Genomic DNA, 19482 nt, shown 5'->3' on the forward strand with positions numbered 1-19482 from the left:
AGCCGGGTGCTTATGCCTCAGAGACATCTAAGAAGAACCCGCACAAAGGCAGGGCTAATGAAAGAAGAAACCAAGAAATGCATTATGCTGAACTGGGATCCAAGGTGTGTAACAATTTTCCCACTCATCCAACACGCAGTGTATTTATTCACTTACTATGTACCAGGATATTAAGGGTTAAAAGATCAAATTCAAATCCTATTTGCCAAAGAGATTTTCTGGAAAGCTTTTTGGAAAGGATGTTCATGAATAGAAGAGGTCGGTAATCCACAGGCAAGACTTCTGCAGTCTGAAAGATTCATACATCTAAGACATACACAGTCAGTAAGCATCATCTGTGGTGGTTATGTTCAATACAGGCACTCTGAACACTGAATTCGCATGTCCTGACCCATTGCTCCCAGGGGAAATACAAGGTTTGGTTCCCGTGAGCCTCTGATCATACTATTTTTTTTTTTTTAAGATGGAATCTTGCTCTGTCATCAGGCTGGAGGACAATAGTGCGATCTTGGCTCACTGCAACCTCTGCCTCCCGGGTTCAAGCGATTCTCCTTCCTCCGCCTCCCAAGTAGCTGGGACTACAGGTGCACACCACCACACCTGGCTAATTTTTGTATTTTCTTAGTAGAGATGGAGATTCGCCATGTTGGCCAGGATGTTCTTGATCTTTTGACCTCATGATCCACCCATCTCGGTCTCCCAAAGGGCTGGGATTATAGGCATGAGCCACCGTGCCCAGCCCATACTATTTTTGTCAACAGGTCAATGCATAACTGTGTTTTATGTGTGTTTCTGTTTAAAGACCCCTTATTTCATGTGTATCATTGATTCACTGATATTGAACTCAGTGTCCATGGCACTATAACTTACACATGAACAAGCTTGTCTCACACATAAACACTCTCTGTAAGGCACATCAGGGCCTTCTTGCACTTAGGAACAACAGACGGCACTTCAGCACTGTGTCTGTGGCCATTTTAAGCAGTGAAATCACTAAGAAAAAGCACAAAAATGAGAAAAATGTGGCACTAAACGGAGCATGAAAGAACACTTGCTTAGCCGATATGGTGGCTCACACCTGTAATCCAGCACTTTGGGAGCCCGTGTGGGTGGGTCACCTGAGGAGGGAGTTCGAGACCAGCCTGACCAACATGGACAAACCCCGTCTCTACTAAAAACACAAAAAATTAGCCGGATGTGGTGGTGCATGCCTGTAATCCCAGCTACTCGGGAGGCTGAGGCAGGAGAACTGCTTGAATCTGGGCGGCGGAGGTTGTGGTGAGACGAGATTGCGCCATTGCACTCCAGCCTGAGCCACAAGAGTGAAACTCCATCTCAAAAAAAATGTAAAAAAGAAAGAAAGAAAGAAAGGACACTTGCTTGTAGTGTGAGAGCTGCAACACGAAGGTCGAGTCTCCTCGTTCAGCCTCAGCGAGAAACATGCACATATGTTTTCACCACTCTGCGCTTGTCTGTGAATGACCGTAAGCATGCAGCAAGTCTTGATTTAGGGGTTATAAATTAATTGTATCAAGTATAAGAATTTGCCAACATGGAATTTATGAACAATGAGGATCAATTATTTGTATTTTTGATATCAGAGAAGAGCTCACAATGGAAACTGGTACACTTGTTTGGAAGGGGAATTGGACTGTGAGCACCTAAAATTGTTGATGTTGGGAGTTAAACTCTGGAAACTCATCAGAGAAAATTATCAGGCAAATGAGTGAATGATTGTGTGCAAGGATGCTCATGTATAATTTAATGAAACACTATACAATCATGAAAATGCATTGATGAATACTTACTAACGTGAAGTTTATAAAACGTAAAGTGAAAATACAGTCAAAGAAGGTACGCATCATAGTCCCATTTTTGTGCTCAATATATTTTATGATATCTAAAACAGATATATTTAGTTTATAATCTAGATATATTCCATTTCTGAGTAGAAAAAATGCTGAAATGATATATATCAGTAAGGTACCATGTCTGGAAGTTGGGATTATAGATGAATTTAGTTTTGTTCTTTGTACTTTTCAGTGTTTTCTAAATTTGTTTACAGTGAAAGAACTGCCTTCAAAGTGCTTTGTTTCACAGTGAAGATACTTAAGGTTCTTACTCTATGCCAGGCACAGGGCTAAGTTCCTTAACTCTCGAATTTTTATTACAATTCTATGAAACAATCATTTATATTTCACTATTAAGAATAAAAATAGAAAATGTCTCAAGATTCCCTAGCCTCATTCCTCAGGTTTGGAAGGCCCTTGAAGGCCAGCTCCCTCACCCCCAATACATCTTGCTGCCTGCCATTCTGGGAACCAGAATCAGAGGTGGAGACTCTGGCCCAAGTCCCCACTGCTCAGAAAAGTGCTGAGGTCTGAGTCTTTCCAGCCAGGGCAGAATTCCTGGGGCTTGGCCACAGGGACAGGACTAACATTCAGGCAGGAATTTTGTGTGTCTCCTTCTCTCTTTTTAAAAGAAATAGCCACTGCCTAAACTGTGTGTTATCTGGTTTTTTTCAAAGCCTGAGCGAAGACAAGCTGCTTCTATTCAATTATTCAGGACTGTCTGGGGAATGGGGTGTCTGGGAGAAAAGGTCCTCTGCCCAGAAACGACTCAGTCATCAGCAGGGCCCATTACTGCATGAAGATGAGCTTAACAGATGTCAGCCCATCGGCGTGAGAGTTTCTGCTTCTAATTTATCTTTTGGAGCATTGCTCTATCTCCAACTTGTATTTTTCTAACAGTCAACAAATCAAAAAATGACCAAAGGTGACAATAGGGACCAAGTTTGGTCTCCCACCCTTTCCACATGGCACCTTCCCTAGTACCAGCCTCTCTCGCACGATATCTGATGAATCCCTGACTTTCCAGCTTTTTTGTTTTACTTCACTACTTAAAAACTGCAGAGTCTGCTGGATTTGAGGCCAGAGGACTTGGATGCAGGTGCCAATTTGCCACATTTGCCTACGTGACCTTCACAAAGTCACTAATCCTTTCTGGTCCTTGGGTTACCCATTTGGAAAATCGGTTCGAAAAATGAGGTCATGTTTTGATTTGTTGGCTTAAAAAAATGCAGGTTGGGCATAGAGCAATGAGAGCCCCTCCTGGAGACTGGATCATACGCCTGCCTGTGGAGGTGTGTGTCTGTTACAGCAAAACCGCAGGTTTCGATTTTGTGATGTTGACGCACAATCAGAGGACAAAATGGGCTACTCAATTTCAGCATCAACGAGCTTAGCCAGAGGGCATGGCTTTGGGCAGGAGCCGGGGGACCTTCCAAAAACCACACCATGCAGGGGGTCACCTGACCTACATAGAACAAGGCATTACCCTCTGGGGCAGGCTGACTGGAGCTCCTGGGATCACGTGGCAGAATTACACATGGTTTATGGTTCTTTTCAGGCAGCCAAATTCTCCAACAGTGGTGTAAATGTTAGTTTCATGAAAATCCATTCTAAAAGCCCCATCGACTTTTCAATCACCTGCTCCCCCTTTTCCACCCAGTTCTCCTGAGAGCTGGAGGCGATTCTGAGATCAGAGAGCATAATTACAAATGAATCAGGGCTCTGGGGATGGCTTACAGCTTAATTAGCTCCCATCTCTGCACTGTCTCCATTGCTCGCCTCACGCTCAGCTCAGCGCCCGAGTCCTGACTGCCAAAGAATTCAGAACAGAAGCCTCCTGGCTTGTTAACATGCTCTCCTCGGTCCCTCCTGACTCTCACATCTAGGCTGCAATTAGGCCCAGCTGAGGCGACAGAGAGTCCTGAGCAGCTCTCACTGCCTGTGTTTGTGCATCCGGAGCTGGCTGGGTGTTGGTGCTTGTCTGGACCGGCCCGGAGGTGAGGTGCACCATGGAATGTGGAGTGGCGGCGGCTGCAGCCACTGCACCTGCTCAGCCCAGCCCAGGTCAAAAGGCTGCTGGCTGCAGGTGTGTTTTCGGGGGCATCTGACAGGGCAGGGACCAGGCACTGAAGGCACCTGGAGTTAAAGGGTGCTGTCCGGTACCAGCTCGGGGAGAGAGGGGACCGGGAGAGGTCAGGGCTGGGATGGCTCCTGGGCAGAAGTCACCCTGGGCAGCAGGAGCTTCCCTCTAAGCACAGCCAGCACCCTAGAAAGGACTTTGGGTTTGTGCAACACCAAAAGGAAGAAACTACAATTGTACCTTGAGGGTTCCTCTCAAGGAAAAGTGCAAACCTGTAAGCTGATTTCTTGGTCCTCATGACTACCTGGTGGCTTAAGGCTTGGGCTGTCAATGAGTTTCCAGCTTGCAGTCTGTGACTCTACCTAGAAACCTAGAAAGAACTTTGTCTCTCCTAGAGAGGAGGAAGCTTGGAGGAAGAATCTTTTTTTTTTTTTTTTTTTTTTTTTTAAAAAAAAAAGACTGAGTCTCGCTCTGTGGCCAGGTTGGAGTGCAATGGCACGATCTCGGCTCATGCAACCTCTGCCTCCCAAGTTCAAGGGATTCTCCTGCCCCATCCTCTCAAGTAGCTGGGACTACAGGTGTGTGCCACCACGCCCAGCTAATTTTGGTATTTTTAGTAGAGACAGAGTTTCACCATGTTGGCCAGGATGGTCTCAATCTTTAGACCTCGTGATCCACCCACCTCAGCCTCCTAAAGTGCTAAAGAAAGCTCATTAGCTGGGCAATAATGCCTATTCAAGAAGTCAAAGGGAGAAATAGCAGTGCCGCCTGCTCCCAAGCTGGGTCCACTTCCACGCCACCTCACTGCCGGGCGGCTCTGCCTAGGTTTATCAAACCCAAGACCCTGCAGAAGGGTTTCAGCCTTCCTCGGAGACAGGAAGTGAAAAAATAAAACTGCAATAATGTTGACGTGAATGTCTCCAAACATAGGATTATCTCTGAAAGTCAAGGTTGCTCTACTTCAATCATTACATAAAACCGTTCTATAATGTTATACCCGAGCGAGTCAAGGAATGCGCCACACTCTGAGATTGAGTTATGAGTCCTTTTACTGCCGGCGACTGAGAGAGGGAGAGTCAGTTAGGCTAACAAAAGGTAGGTTATCAGAGTAAGAGGGAGTCGTTTCCCCAAAATCAAGTTCCTGAGGCCTGCAAACCTCTTAATATAGATCTGCCCCTCCCAAAAGAAACCCGCAGAGATGAAAGAAGCATGAGTCTGTCCAGTCACAACAGCACCGAGGGCTCACAGGGACCACAACCCTGGTCAGGGGCCAGCCCCATGGCTCCATGAAAACGCTTCATTGTCAAAGAGATCCTCAGCACTCTCATCCTCAAAACTGCACTCACCTACCAGGTTCATGGGCAGAACCTGGTGAGGAAGCCAAGTGGCCCGTGCGCGGAGAGGCGGGTGCCGTAGACTTCGGGCTTCCTTCTTCAGGAAGAATGATTAAGCGGGAGACTTCAAGGGAAAGAAAGAACGCCATCCATCTCCCCCTACCCTGGAGTAGGAGTTCTCTGTGCTGATTTCTCTCCTTCACTGAGAAGTGCCCTTTCTGCTTCCTTGGGCTCTGAACCATGCTGCATTTTGGTTAATTGTTAGGAAACCATGGCTCCTATGCACACGATAAAGCCAGAGAGACAAAACACTTTCCATATTTATATCTTAAACAGGCATCGACTGAATGGCTACCATGCACCTGACAGGTGCTAGTTTTGAGGTGCTCAGAGGCCAGTGGGGAGATAGTTTTTGCACAAGTTTCCCCAGAGCAGAAGAAGGCACAGAGTGTGGAGAGGCCTGGAGAATGTGTGATCAATTCTAGCTGAAGGTAGGAAGCCTTCACAGAGCAGGCGGCCACCAAGCAACACCTCCAACAATGGCATGGGTGTCCCAGGCCTGAAAGACGGTGGGAACTTAGTGGGGAGGGACTGGGGTGCTGGGCAGGACCCAGGCTGGAGAAGTGGATTGCAGTTCAAGGGAGGGAAACTTCATGCTGCCCTGAGCACTTGGGAGAGCAGCTCTTAGTCTATGGGCGCTACTGAAGAAGCCCAACCTGGGAGACACCTGTTTGTTTCTGGGCTGCAGAGTAGAAAATGGAAGGGACAGGAAGGAAAACAGGCTTCGTCCACTGACTGCTTTTTAGCAACATCATCGCTACACATCAGTCACAGCCATGACAGGGTCACACTGCTGTTTCACCCTTCCAGTGTACCACTGGCTTTCTTTGTAGCTCTTCTGTCTACAAACCAGCCATGTTTTCATGAAGGCCAGAGATGGGTTTGGATCTAGCTCCAGAGCCAGCTGGAAGCCCCAGGCCTTGCTACTCAGTGTGGCCTGGGGACACCACAGCATCAGCATTACCTGGAGCTTGCTAGAAATGCAGAATCTCAGGTCCCACCCCAGACCCGCCAAGTCAGATTTCCCCAGCTCTCCAGAGCCAGATGTGACTTCCTGAGGATTCCTGGACCAATAGTGGCCACTGCCTGGAGCACTGTAACCTGAAGGATGGACCCTTCCACTCTCAGGCTCAGGCCACAGCGGACAGGGCAGGAGCAAAACCAGAAATTCCTTCCAGGTTCTAAGCAAAGCTTCAGCTTCGGTTTTTTGATATTCTAGGTGGGAGGCCAGCCAGAAAGGGCTCAGTCAATCTCAGGCACACGGGCATCAGACGCACTGTCAAAAAGCAAAACCACCCAGGAATGCAGGTGAGCTCATGCCACCGAGCAGCAGTAATTCATGCTGCAGCAAGTTACATGTGTTTCATAGAGGAGGACGCCTGTACAGGTGGAGTCACGCACCCGTACCTGTCAGCACTTTCATTATCCATGATTATCCGGATTTTCTTTCCATTTGGCCCTGGAGAAGGAGCCGCCACACAAAGAGTTCAGCAGAATGAAGTCACTGGCCTTCCTCTTGGATAGAGCAGTATCCACAGATGTAAAGAATAACCAGTCTAATAGCGTGTGTGTGTGTGTGTGTGTGTGTGTGTGTGTGTGTGTGGTGTGTTCATGTATAGGAGACATCTGGTTAGACCTCAGGGCTGCTGAAATGTGATGTCCCCTAAAGGGAACTTGGAGAGAAGCTCTCTACTTTGCCGATCTGTGGGTCACAGTGTGAGAATAACTTTCTCATCATGTTTAGGGCTTTAAGCATTTGAAAATAATAAAACGAAACAGTTTGAATTAAAATTTATGGTTGAGTCTGCCTGTCTGGGAGGAGTCGGCTTAGTGGGCAAGGCTGACGCCAGCCAGGCTGCAGGGGCTGGAAGGAATTGGATACCAGCAAGGCTGTAAGTGAGGAGGGGTGACTCTCATAGACCCGCGTGGTGGGCCCGCTGGGCCAGCCGCTCCCAGCTCTGGCTGCACATTGGATGCTCCTGGGAGAGCGTTTTAAAAATGCTGATGACTGGGCCACACCATAGACACAGTAAATCTGAATTGCTGGGATTGGGGCCCGGTGACTGAAAGATTTTTAAAGCTCTTTTGGTGATTTTAATGTGATGCCAGGGTTAAGAATCACTGGCTGAGGCCAAAGTCTCCAGGCTGGAAGAGAGCGGATGGGCCTTTTGTTTCTGCTCTTGGGTGGGTTTTCCCCTCTACCAGGCAGGCAAACAGACAGGCCTCAGTGGGTGCAGAAGGGGTGATCTCTAGCATTCAACTCCTTGGAAATTTTACCAAACTATAGATTCGGACAGTGAGTCTGACCAATCCATCTGCAGGGCTGCGAAGTCAATTCCTCAACAGCTGCCCCGTCTCTGCTAGCCTCTGAACACTTGCTATGGACACTTGTGATTCCCACCAAGATGCGCTTTTTATTTCTCAGAGAACGTGTACACCAATGATCTTATTTTATCTTGTGTATTAGTTTTCTATTGCTGATGTAACAAGTTACTGCCAAAGTCATGGCTTGAGACACAAACTTACTGCCTTATAGTTCTGGGGCACTAAAATCAAGGTGTCAGCAGGTTACATTCTTCCTGAAGCCTGTTGGGGAGAATCGGGTTCCTCTACTTCTCTGTCTTCTAGAGGGTGTTGTGTTCCACTGCTGGTGATCCCCTTCCTCAAATCACTCTGACCTCTGCTCTGTCTGCATCTCCTTCTCTGACCCTCCTGTTTCTGCCTTCCAAGGCCCCTCGTGTTTACATCATGCCCACCAGGATTATCTTCCCATCTGAGGACCCTTCACTTAGTCATATCTGCGAAGTCCCTTTTGCCATGGAAAGTCACATTCACATGTTCTAGGGATTAGGATATAGACATCTTTGGGGAGCCATGACTCCATCTCCATGCCCTGACAACGTGCCACATGAATCAGCTGTGTTATTACACCCATTTGGCAGATGAGAAAACCGACAGCCAGAGATCTAGGTTTTAGAGAGCCAAGGTGAAACTAAATTCTTGGTATTCCCCATCTGGTTGTTGCCCCGACCTCCTGTGGGGTAGTTCTTCCCACACACTTTTGTTGGACAGCTTCGTGGGCACCCAGTTACTGATACAAAATTACTGCCACCAGGTTGGGTGTGGCCCAGGCGTCGCCATGGGCCCAGGAAGCCAGGTTCTCTCTCTGGGTTGGTGCCCATTGTTCTGGATGTCTGTGATCTCCTTGACTAGGTCTATGCACCTTTACACACAAATAATTACCACACAATCCTCCCTTGTGGCGTTTGTCAGGATTCTACCATTGTTTATGCACCTCTGTCATTAATCTCAGCCTTTCCCTTTCAACAGTAAACTCCATGAGTACAGAATACATACTTGCTTTTGTACTCAGCACTTTGTAGAGCGTTTGTGGATGTTTAATAAAAACGAATGAATGTTTGCCAGCAGTCGAAGCCTTACAGATTACAAGCAACTACTCCTTTGCCTGGCAGAAGCTGTGGCTGATTGCTCTAGTGTTCCCACCTACTCACTTCCTGTAGGAAGATTACACATCCCATTCATTGGCCTGTGACTGCAGGGGCTGCTTCCCACCCCACCGCTGGGCTTGGCCATATGACTTGCTTTGGCCAATGGAACGTGAATGTGAATGTAACAGAAACCTTGTCTGCGCAGCGCCTAGAGCCGTTCCATGGCTTGGCTCTGCCTCTTGTTCTTTTTCCTTTCCCAAGAGAGTACAATAACCAAACTATAGGACGCTTTTTCGGCATGTGTCCCAGAATGAGAAGACATTAAGGAGTGGAGCCATCACGTCCACCTTGCAGCTCTCAATACGTGTGAGATTGAAGCTGTTGTTGCTATAAGCCAATACGATTTGGAGGTTTTTGTTACTGCAGCATGACTTAGCAAATTCTGACAAATACAGAAGTCATTACTGGACATCTAAGGCCACATCCAGATTTTCTTCCTCCCCAGTGGTGACCCAGTTACAGCCCTGGCCCTGCCACTCACAAGCTGTGTGATTTTGAGAAAGTCACATCACATCTTTGGTTTCAGAGTTTTATATCAATAGATAAAAGTTTCCTACGGCTTCAGAATCAGCGATTCTGGAGAGCTCGCCTACTATTGAGCACTTGACTCTGTCTTTAATGAATTATCTGCAGGGTAGTTGCCCCAAATTTTTAGTATGACAGGTACATATTCTTGGGCAAACTTTTTTGCCTTTTTGTTTGTAAAAGTGTTCTTATCTGTAAAAGGGACATTTATCACACAATGTCAAGGTATGTCACCCAGCTCATGGTACGTACTCAGTAAATTTAGGGATCCTCCTCTTTCCTTTAGCTACTTGATCAGATTACATATTTTCAGGTGTACTTTTATTGCATCTTGTATGCCCTAAACTTGGGTCCCTGGAGAGAGGGGGTGAAAATCCCTGGATAAAAATGCACAGAAACGTACACAGATCTTCATAGCAGCATTACTTCTAATAGCCCCAAAGTAAAAACAACACAAAGGAATGCTACTTAGCCATCAAAAGGAATAAGGTACTGGTTTGTGCTACAACATAGATGAGCCTTGAAGAGATTATGCTAGAGGAAAGAAGACAGTTGCAAGTGGCCAAACACTACATGATTCTATTTATGTTAAATGCCCAGGATAGGTAAGCTCAGAGGGATAGACGGTCGATCTGTGGTTATCTAATTAACTGGGAGACTGGGGAGTATGGAGGAGCTGAGTGGGGGTGGGGGGGTTGGCGGCTGATGGGTATAAGGTTTCCTTCTGAGGTGATGAAACTGTTTCGAGGTTAGTGGTGATGATTGTGCAACTTAGTCAATACACTAAAAACCACTGAATTGTATACTTTGCTTACTTTTTTAATCATATGCTTTTAAAGTGTGAAATGTGTGGTGTGTGAATTATATCTTAATATTGAAAAAAATCCAACGACCTCAGAGGAATGCAGAGGGGTGAGTCCCAGGGGTTGCTAGCTCGGGTGGAGGGGTATTGCCATGGCAGCCCTGTTTCTCAGGCTTGTTAGTTTTATCTTACGTTGTCCTCCTCCCACATCTCTCTTCTCTGCTGCTGATGCTGCATGCCCCAGCAAGGGGAAAGTTCTCTTGTTGCTTAGCTCAAAGGAAATGGTTAGGAGCTTTCAAAGATCATTTTATTAAAATTTTTCAAGGGGCCAGGCATGGTGGCTCACGCCTGTAGTCCTAGCACTTTGGGAAGCCAAGGTGGGCAGATCACCTGAGGTCAGAGGTTTGAGACCAGCCTTGCCAACATGACGAAATCCCATCTCTACTAAAATTACACAAATTAGCCAGGCGTGGTGGCGCATGCCTGTAATCCTTGCTACTTGAGAGGCTGAGGCAGGAGAATTGCTTGAACCCAGAAGGTGGAGGTTGCAATGAGCTGAGATCACGCCACTGCACTCCAACCTGGACAACAAAATGAGACTCCATCTTGAAAAAAAATAAAGAGGTAGGGAGTAAAAATATAAACACATAAGAAGATGGAAGTGTTCTGGAGATCATATTCCTTACACTGAAGTGGCCACAAACACAGGCCAACTCTGGGTCTTGTGTCCTTCCTACCCACTCAGCCCAGTCTAGGGGAATGGGCCCTGGAGTCCCCAGGTGGAAGCTCTGGACAATTTCCTCTGTTGTCCCTTCCCTTTCGTGCTGGGCCTGAGCCCTCCCTGGTCATGGTCTAGTGGGAATGGATGGCAATGGGTTGGTGGTCCTCTCAGTATAGAACACAACTTTCTTCCCCTGCAGACCCAGGAACCAAGGCACTGGTGAGTGGGGGAGGGGGGCATTTATGAAGACTCAGTTCTTCCTTCCATTCCCCATTCCTCCCCCTACAAGAGTAGGAAGGGTTATTTCCTTACAGTGCCCCAGCAACACTTGTTGATGGACCCATTGCCAAAGGACCCAGAAAATCATAACTTCTTCTTGCTTCACTGAAGACTGTCAGCCCCTCACTCCCGTCTTCAATCTACAGTTTCAATGATCGCCAACTCAATTGTTAGAGTATCCTAGCAAAATGGAGAGAAATAATTACTCTTCTATTTTTCGCTTGGATGATTTTAGATTTTAAGATCAAATCATCTTTGCATGTGTTTTGGATTGGTCTGAGTCCTGTCGGCCACTGTTACATGACCAGCTTGAGCTGACAGGTTAACTCCCCCACATACAAGAGAGTGAATGGGTAGCACCTTGGGGCCCCTCCAGGAACCGTCATCACCAGTGGGGCGGGGAAATGTTTGCTTTTCCTCATCAGTCCCCACTTCTAGGGGTTGGCTGGTATTATCTAGAGAGACCCTGGCATATGGGAACATGACTTGTCTCCTTCTTCAGAGCCTTAGAAGCTTATTTACAAAGCTCTCTAGGTCCCGGGTTGAAAGACGTAAGATGTTCTCAAAACAATCCAAGACCCAGTCAATATTTATAACCCAGGGTTTTAGCTCAGGTGGCTTCATGAGACTATTTGAGCTCCACTTAACTACTGTACATTGATCATCTGCAGAAGCCCTTTTGCCTGCTGGCTCCTTTATCTTTATTATACTGTGCAGTTGGGAATACACTTGACTCTCAAAGACTCAACTTGTACCTTTCAAAGGAAAAATTTCCACCTTATTTTTAAGCCCTATCTCGTTCCCCTGCAGTCTGAATAAACATTACTCAATAGCTGGAGTTACTTAAGCATCAATCATTTCCATTTCAAGGAGAAGGTAAAGGGAACAAAGATGTAACAGCACAAAAAGATTGAAATTTAACCTCCACTGCTGGGTGCTTTCCAAGCTTGTTCAGATTAGTTTGTCAAAAAGAAGCCCCAGAGAACTGATGTCACCTCAAGTTCACTGAAATTCTCTTTCTCTCAAGGATTACACTTGACTATGAAGCAAGTTGTCCTGGAAACCCTAGGAAGGTAATGAACTCAGCTAGTGAGCAATTTGCTTTCTCCAAGTAGTTTCCACAAACCTTGTACATTCCTCTTATCCTCAACAACACACCTTCCCTCAAATGGGTCCCTTGCCTGGCCTCCACCATACCTCCATCCAACATAACTCACAATTCATGGCCTTCCATTCTCTCTCTCTCTCTCTCTCTCTCTCTCTCTCTCTCTCTCTCTCTCTCAATTCTTCCTTTCCCTCCATCCTCCTCTGAAAAATAAAATCACCCTGTATAGAAATATTGGCCTCCAAAATCTCAACTTTCTCCAGTCTCATTGACTTCCCAGATGCCATTTTTGGCTCTGAGATGCAGAAGCCGCCTGCATTCTTTGGCTTGTGGCCTCTTCCTCCATCAACAAAACCAGTAGGTAAGCATCTTCAAATCTCCCACTTTCTTACAATGACTCTCAGGCCCCCTCTCTAAGATGTCTTGTCATTATTCTGGCCTCACTTGGATAATACAGGATAATTTCCCCATCTGCAAAGTTCATATCTGCAAAGTACAATTTTCCATAAAGTGGCATATTCGCAGATTTTGAGTATTAGGACTTGCACATTTTGGGGACTATTATTGAGCCAACTGCATCTCTAGATCCACTCTCTTTACTTCCTCCCTGCTGTTCAGTGCCCTGAGGGACTGACCTATATGGACTGCATTTACCAGCTCACTTGCTCTTGCTTCTGGTAGGGTTTAGCCAATTGGGGGGCACCAGCAAAGATCAGAGAACAGAGGAATCCCTGGTTTCCTGCCTGCAGATTGGATGCATCCCTCTATCAAAGGACACACTCCTGGTGGCAAACCCTTTCTACACAGCTCCAGCTCCACTTGTTCCACTTCCATTTCTTGCCCCTCAGGCCTAAGGATGGTAACAGCCTCCCTGCCTGGCTAGGGCCAAGGTACTGCAACATTCCTTGTTAGTTTCCTTTAATCCTATACACATCTCTGGAAAAGTTCCTGTTTGGCATAAATGTAACAGCTAAAACTATAAAACACCTAGAATACAACATAGGGATAAATATTCATGACCTTGGGTGGATTCTTAAATATGACACACAAAAAAAGCACAGTCAACCAAAGAAAAAATAGATACACTGAATTTCATCAAAATTTAAAACTTTCTCATAAAAGAACACTAGCAAGAAAGTGAAAAAGACAACTCACAGAATGATAGATCTCACAAGGGTCTTGTATCTAGAATATAAAAAGAATGCTTACAAAACCACACACAAAAAAGACAGACAATTCAATTAACAAACGAGCAAAGACCTTGTATAGGTATTTCTCCAAAGAAGACAGACACAGGGCCAAGAAGCATGTGAAAAGATATTCCCATCATTAGTCATCAGGGAGATGCAAATCAAAACACAAGGAGATATGACGTCACACATTCTAGGATGGCCATAATAAAAAAAAACAACAAGTGGGTTGGTGAGGATGTGGAGAGGGTGGAACCTTCACACACTGCAGGTGGGAAGGTAGAATGGTGTGGCTGCTGTGGAAAATAGTTTGGCAGTTCCTCACTAAATTCAATGTAAAATGACCATGTGATCCAGCAATTCCACTCCTAGGTATATACCCTATATAACTGAAAACAGGTGTTTATATTAAAACTTGTACATTTATGTTCCAATCCATCACCCATGGATCCTCCCAGCCAGCTCCAACTAAGAGCAGAAAACTTTTGCTTTCATGCACTCTCACAGCAGACAATGGATGTCATTGCAAAAAGCAAATGTGTGGAGCCTAGAGAGGGCAGGACTGAACATTGTCCAGGAGTGCTTATCACAATGTGACACCAAGTTCAGGGTTTCTGCCAGCCGGGTTATTTCTCAGTATGCTGGAGGGGGGTGCCCTTCACATGCCTAGAGAGGCTCCTGATTTATAGGGCTTTAAGAAGAAAACAAGGTCAGAGGAAAATTGGCTGACCCACTGTGAGTCCAGAGTGATTTCAACTAAAACAGAAAGAGAAGATGGAGATGATAAAAAAGGAAATTTCAGATTTAGGGTCTGATGCTCCACCTCCTAAAAATAGGCAACCTCCCAGGCTCTGACCTTGGCTTTCTCTTTGCCTTGTCTCTTTTGGAGCTCACGGTTAGACGTTTCTGTGCTAAATATTTCTACCTGCTACAAACCCTCTGCTGAGAGTCACAGCACATTTCCAAGGCAGCATATTCCAAACGGAACTCCTCCTTCCTTCCTTCATTCACCACGCTTCTCTTGTCAGCATCGACTTCAAACTACTCTGCACCCTGGCCTCCCTGTCTGTGATGCCGGCACTGCCACTTCCCTTCCCCTGGCTGTGAACCTCCTGATCTCTGGCACCCACATCCTTTCCATCTCCTGGGACCACAGCCTCACAGCTGCACCGTGCTCAGCATTTAACAGGGACTGTCACATTCAGCATTTCCTAGCAAATGGGAAGTGAGGCATCTAACACCATATACCCAATCCATATTGCCTCCCAACACCAATGAATCTCTGCTTCCTGGCTCTCCCTATTCCAGTCTACCCTTGGACCCAATGCCCAAATTCTCTGAACCCTGGCTCCAAGTTACCTGTTCCCTGCTACAAGCCTTCAATTCATTATCATAGAAATGTTGAAAACTCCATTTCCATCATTCTACATCAGAAGTTTCTTGCATATCCATTTTGTGCTGGGCATGGTGTTAGGGACTGGTATTATAAGAGTGAACAAGACTCTCAGGGGGCTCACAATCCAACAGGTAAGATATGTATGACATTGTACTATAGGGTGAAAGGGAATGAGGAAGTGAGTACACTCTGGGACCACAAATAAGGTACCAACCCCAGACTCAGTAGGTCAGGGAAGGTCCCCGGTACTCTCAAGATCAAGTCTAGATTCCTCAATATGGGTGCAAGGATACCCACATCTGGTCTAGATTCCCTTATATGGCCTCTAGACTCCTCGCATATCTCATGAAGCACCCGCAAAAAGGTCCTCCTATCGCTTTCCAAAGAAGCCAGCACCCTCCTACTTCTAAACATTTTTATTTATTCTTCTCTGGGTTATCCTTGCTCCTCACCTGTACATGTCAAACTCCTACTGAACCTTCGAGAGCCAACAGAAACACCATCTCTTCCCTGAAGCCTTCCCTGATCTCTAGACTCAAACATAATTCCTCTGTGCATTGCGCCTATCATTTTTTACATGGTGTATTGCATATATCTTGTCCCACTGAGCTCAGTCCGGGCAGGTATATGTGGTTCATCTTTGAGGGCTCCCAAAGGATCTAGCTACCACAATACCTTGCACTGAGGTGAAGAGGAGGGTGAGTTAAAAGGCCCAACAGGATTTGGCTGTGTACAGTAAAACACGAATGGGCCATACACGGTAGATTTGAATCATTCTGTGTGCATCGCATGCATGCTTGTATTAAAGTCCTCTGTCAACTCATCTGCTCTCTGGGAAAAAGTTAAGGTAGGTCACATTAGTCTATGTGTCCTAGGGCCTTGAGCTATACCTTGTAGGTCTGCAGTAAACATTTCCTGACCCCAACCAAGAGCAAAAATGTCAGTCTTTCACATTATCCTTGTTGAGACTAAACTTAGCCTCTTGCAAATATGATCACATCTTTCCCTTTCAGACATTTGGTGAGGGAGAACTGGCTTTTATTCTGGGATCACTGCTCTCTGCCATCCTTCGCATCCATTGCTCTCCATTTGTCCACCCACTGCTCAATCTTCACCTCCTAAACCAGTTCTGTTTGAACTGGCCATCAGCCCAATCCACACAACCTTCCTTCCCTTCCCTCCTCTTGCACTTGGGGCTCTCACCTTGGCTTTACTTTGGAAAAAGTTTAAAAGGCTGGTCTCCTCAGTCCCCTTTAATATTCTGTTATCTTGATCAGCATTTGTATTTTACATTGCAAGACATTCTGCCCTGAATTCTGACTTCACTGGGGGAGGGGAGGGAGTTGGAAAGAGGATTGTTGATGACGGCGATATTTTATTACGTGTGATGGTCATGGGTTAGATGTTCAGCTCATCAAGCTGGAGGCTGGGGGTAGGGAAGGGGAGAGGACACTAAATATCATGATGTCACAGCACAAAATATTTTTCCGGGAGACATCAAAGCCTTTTTCCATGGTATCTTGCCTTGACCCCATTTCACACTGGCAAAACAAACTCAAATTAAAATAAAAATACCAGGCTAGCTCCATTTAGTCAGTTGGGCTGCTGGGCTCAGTGACTGCCTTTATTAAAATCACCAAATGCAAACATTCCAAGATTTATTTTTCTTGCTTATAATTTTTCTGCCTTTCCACTGGTGGGCTGTTTATTTCTAATAATTTGAGAGGAAAAAACATTGGCTCATACCAGTGAAGGTCGTATATGCCAAGCTGCAAACCAGAGCACATTTTACTGAGGAATAAAACCCCTGGAAAACAGGCTCCAGGGGGGCCCGCTGACGGCAAATTTACAAGCGTAGTACAATTGACGCCATTATAATTAGTTCCCCCAAAAGTCTTTTTCAGAGCAGAGATCTGATCCTTTCTCTTTACACATGAATATCTCTGGACTAGAGCAAAAACATTATGGAGGGTGAGTCACAGACCGGCTTTTGGGCTTTAAAGACTAACGCAGATCCTATAAATCTAACCCACATTCTTTTACTGGGAATGACTGACTTTTATGAAAACCAAGGACTGTAAATCAGAAACCTAAATAGCTTACTTTGCACCAGATAAACACAGATTTATGTAGTGATGGAGCCCTAAGTTAACCCTTTCATGGGGCGATAGCAGACCAGAGGGTTTATGTATGGTGGGGGTGGGTTCCATCCAGGCCTGGTGTTCCTTTCTAAACACTGTAGGGTGGAGGGGAGATATGCCACATGTTTAGCTCCAGCAGACTAAGGTGGAAGACAGGAGGGATGTGTCCTCTTGAGCCAAGGGAGCTTCCTACTGATCCATCTCAGCTGGGTGTGCCTTAAGCAGACAAGATTTGGTCCCTGGTTATTTCAAAGGACAATCTCCCACTTGCAGTGACACACACCAGAGCTAACCTACAAGGGACTTCCGCACTTGTGTGTTGTAGGTGAGCCTATTGTAGCCTGGGCTTCTAATCGTTAGCTGTGTAACCTCTGACAAAGCACCAAACCTCCGTGGACCTCAACCTTCTCATCTGCAAAATGGTGCACCTGGCATGTCACAAGGATTAAATAGGAACATTTTGTAAGGTGCTTAAAACAGTGCTGGACTCAGGTTAGGCATTCAATATATATTAGCCAGTATTATTCCTATTGTTACTAGAACCACTGGTTATGTAGACCGGGCTTCTCAAACTACTGCTCACATAAGTCGCCTAGGGACTGAATTAACATGAGGCTCTGATGCCGCCTCCTGAGACCCGCCTTTCCAGCACCCTGCCAGGAGGTGCTGATGCTGCCAGCGCCCGACCGTGCGTTGAGCAGCCGCAGGTGTGCAGCCAGCCTAATGCACAGGCCACGCCCACACCCTTTCTTGTTCATTTCCCATTGCAGCTCCTTTCGCCACGTGGACAGGTTCAGCACTCGCTGGTCGATGCCATTATTGGCCATCAACGCGAACCCTGGCAAAGAGATGGATCCCAGCGGTCTCTGAATCCCCTCGGGCGCTAAGCGCGAGGTCCCCCACCTGGGTGCAGCCCACGCGGTCCCCGTGTCCCTCTCGCCGGCCGAACCCCCGCGTCCCTGCAGCCGCCGCGCGCTTATCTCTGCCTGCAGGCCCCGCTGGCCAGTTCCTGCGCAGCCTCGGGTCGGCCTCGCGCTTCTGGCTTTAAACAAGATTCGCCCTTGTGTTGCCCACTTCAACTTTAAAGGGAAACAGGACCTGCTGATCCCGGCAGGGAGAGAAGGGCATCTATCATTTTTATGTGGCATTTCAAAGAAGGAGGCCTAGGCAGGCCAGAGACAAAGGCCCGCTGCGGGGTTAATGGAGAACGCCCATTTAATCATTAACGCTAATATTAAACCCGCCCAGAGGAGGCCCGCCTGAGGGGGGTGCAGAGGGTACCCGAGAGGCCCTGGCTCAGCCCCCGGGGGCTGAGGGGCCCTATGGGCGTCGGACGGGTTCAGGGCTCTCGTGGGTGGCTATGGCACTGGGGCTCCGGGCTCCTCCTTGTAGAAGGAAGGGGCTTTCTGCCGAAGCTCAGGGTGGGAGCCTGAGAAAGGAGGGGGTGGTCTCCGAGGCGGCACCAAACTGTGGAACTGAATCCCTCTCACCGGCTCCCCTTGCCCTGGGAAGGTGAAAACATTTAGTTTATTTTCTAGGCCCGACCTGAGACCTGAGTGAGTAAACCACGCAAATCCACGCGCACCTGTGGTCCTCTGCGAATGTGGGTTTCCGCAGTGCCTCCTCCTTCTGCCAGGGCTGTGACAGGGGCATCCTCCCGCTCTTTGGAACGCCCCTCCCACCCCGTTCAACCCCAGCACTAAGGCATCGACTCTGACATCTGCTGCTCTGACATCTGCCCCCCACCCACTCCTGCCCATCCCTCACTCTTATCTCATTTTAATCATTTACCTGGAGCTGTGAATAAGCTGCCTCCTCAGTGTTTTCTCAACTGCTTGAACAAAGCCTGGCATTGCACAGTGAGAAAGTCATTTCCTTTCCAGTGCCCCTCCAAACCTGAGGAGGAGGAGGAGGAGGAAGAGGAGGAGCAGAAAACATGGCCAGCACAGGCTTTGACCCCTGCTGGGCACTTCTTCACCCTTTTCTTAAAAGAGGGGAGCAGACCTCAGACCCTACACTGACCCTGGTTTCTGCTAGAATTTAATAAGCACTGTAGTGTGTTAGCTGCCTTCGACTTATTTTTAATTTTTTTATATTGAAGTTTAGCACCATCCGTGATGTTAAGTGGATGTAAAACAAGGTGAATCATCACAAACTGAACAAACTGTGAAACCAGCACCCAGATGGAGAAACAGAATTTGCTAATTTTGAATTCAGAAAACAGAATTTTCTGGGCTCCTGGAAGCCCCCGCCCCCTTCCCTTTCCACTCTCTGTCCCTCCTCCCAGAAGGGCAGCCCCTCTCCTAACTCCCAGCAGAAGATAGTTTTGTCTGCCTTTTCTCTCCCTCAGCCTGTTGCTCGTGATTTTCATTTGTGTCCAATTCTGTGTAGTGGAAGATTTTTCATGACTATTGCTGAAGAGTATTCATTGTGTTTATTTATGGTGATTTTCTTTATGTAATACAGAGATGCTGGTTTTCCATTTACCGC

The 19482-nt window shown here is 46.8% G+C and overlaps 1 long non-coding RNA gene across 6 annotated transcripts in view; it reads right to left on the bottom strand.

The window, feature by feature from the left end:
* The window catches only part of LOC120362525 (uncharacterized), a 99129-nt gene extending 80131 nt beyond the window's left edge, over nt 1-18998 (bottom strand). For all 6 annotated transcript variants that reach the window (XR_012512949.1, XR_012512953.1, XR_012512950.1 and 3 more), the window contains exon 1: nt 18784-18998. This is a non-coding gene — a long non-coding RNA (uncharacterized LOC120362525). The remainder of the gene's footprint in view (nt 1-18783) is intronic.
* Between the last annotated feature and the right edge of the window lie 484 nt (nt 18999-19482).

The sequence above is a fragment of the Saimiri boliviensis genome, chromosome 12 (genome assembly GCF_048565385.1).
Source record: "Saimiri boliviensis isolate mSaiBol1 chromosome 12, mSaiBol1.pri, whole genome shotgun sequence".
NCBI lineage: Eukaryota > Metazoa > Chordata > Mammalia > Primates > Cebidae > Saimiri > Saimiri boliviensis.